At 40.8% G+C, this 2,068-nt stretch overlaps 1 protein-coding gene across 2 annotated transcripts in view; it reads right to left on the bottom strand.

Moving 5' to 3' along the window:
- Window positions 1–2,068, bottom strand: part of CHRM2 (cholinergic receptor muscarinic 2) — an 88,563-nt gene that overhangs the window by 10,080 nt on the left and 76,415 nt on the right. The gene's annotated exons all lie outside the window — the stretch shown is intronic.

Below are 2,068 nucleotides of genomic sequence, written 5' to 3'. Positions count from 1 at the left end.
AAAGGCATTTCTTCTTTAAGAAGGAGTTTCTAAACATGGTGGTGCAATCAAAGGAAGACAAAAAATTTATCTACGTATGGCTCCTCTATACACCAGGGATTAGAAAATTCTGCTCTGGCCCCTCTGACTAACCTGCTGATGCACAGACATATGCAGTCCACGTCACTTCAAAGGAACAATGCATTTTTACTGTCAGTTCAGAACTGTGCTTTTTTTTTTTTCAGATGCAAAAGAAAGATGATGATGCAAAATGTCAGCACAGTGGCAAAACCCCTTCTGAACTCTGGGAAAAGTAAGCAAGCCTGTCTCCGTGGAAAAGTCAAAATGCTAAACCAGGGTAAAAGGTTTTTTGTCTGAAGAAACTTTGTAATATTGAAATTTATACTTCGAGAAATACAACTGGCAGAGGGTAGGGCTCATGCATTTGCCTTCGCTGTCAAAAACAGCTAAATTTTTTTGCCAATTCTGTGTTGAAGTGAATACATGAATAAATAGAGGAACATAAGGCTTGACAGACATTTATTTCTTGCTATCTATTTACAGGTACAACACTAAAATCCTTGAGATCAGGTTCAAGATAACAAAATGAGGAAGAGGAATGCTTTAGTTAAGTGTGTGCTTTGTACAGTAAAATAGGCTGAGTGGAATGTAGCAGAATTTCAACTCTGTGCTAAAACTTTGACAGGATACCTTTAGTATATAGGACTGACATTTCAGCAATTCCCAGTCTATTTTTCTCCCCAAGCTTCACAGTTGAGCAGCTGGTTATCCAGTTAGATGTGTAAGGCATCAATGTTTTGGACAAGCTAAGAATTTCTCCCAAGCAGAGTCGTTTATGAACATTCTTAGCAGAATGCATTTTTAATAAAGAGAAAAAGTCATGCATAGAGATGTATTGATAAAAAAAAAAATCAGCTGAAGAAGGTTCACGATCTAGTGCTCTGCAGCTACCTCTGGTGACGGAAAGTGAGTGGGGGAGCAAAATGGAAATGAGTGAGAATGGATTAGAGATGAAAAAATGATGCTTTGTTACAAGGAAACAAGTGTTTCTCTACAATATATTTTTGAAAAACTGTTGAGAAGTTCTGTTTTCATGCCACTGAAGAACAAAATTAATTTTAAAAACTTGAAACTTGCGAAACCAAATTACCATTTCCCAGGTGACTTTATTCGTGAGTCTTTTCAGGTGAAATTTTTACCCACTTTCACTGGAAATATTGGTAATTCAGTAACAATTCCCCTGATTGTTTTGGGATCCTTGGGATGCAAGGAGATGGATGAAAGCTAAAAGCTAATCTTACCTGCTAGGAATAGGATTTCATTGTGTTAATATGAATGGAAGCAGAGCAAAGGAGTCTCTTTTGCTTTTTTTGCACAAAACTTTTCAGCCCTTAAGAAGGCTGGTAGCTCTGGGCTGCAAATTACAAGGGCAGTTATAACTTTCTGAGGTACAGGGAAACATCTGCTGTCACCAGCTCCAGTGAAAACTTCCCTTTGCCTGCATCAGTGCGATGGTAAACTGAAGCATATTTTGCTATGCAGGCTGATGAGAGGGTGTAGGGCTGGAGAGACAAATCTGATTTCCACTGACATACATGGTCACTGCTCAGAGAACTAAAATTGCCCACACAGAGGCGGGGGTGTGCAAGCTCCCTAGCCCAGGAGCCCCTGCAATGCTCTGGGCTCCCTCCTGCTGGCTCCAGCAGGATTGGTGTTGGAACCCAGGAAATTCCTCTGGCTGCCCTGGAAGGCTCAAGCCCCTGCCAGGGGGCTCAGAGACCTTGGCACAGAGCCCAAGACCCCTGTGTCTTTGATTGTGACCCATGGAGCAAATGAGCACCTTTATATAAAGAATTACAAGTCAAGAAAGTTTAAGTAGCATGATAGTCTGTCACAGGGTGAAAATTAGATTTTTGGGATTTTTAGAATGGGGATTCAGGAGGCAAGATGGAGGAATTTGGGCGTGTCCAGTCTTTTTCCTTCTTCTTCTTAGCCTCAATCTTCCACTGTGATGGTGGCACTCTTGGATTTGTTTAAGGTAGAAACTCACTGTCTAACATAGGTGATG

The sequence above is a fragment of the Geospiza fortis genome, unplaced genomic scaffold, assembly GCF_000277835.1.
Source record: "Geospiza fortis unplaced genomic scaffold, GeoFor_1.0 scaffold638, whole genome shotgun sequence".
Taxonomy (NCBI): Eukaryota; Metazoa; Chordata; class Aves; order Passeriformes; family Thraupidae; genus Geospiza; species Geospiza fortis.
Note: the sequence above shows the minus strand (reverse complement) of the source record. Positions and strands in the feature narration are given on the sequence as shown.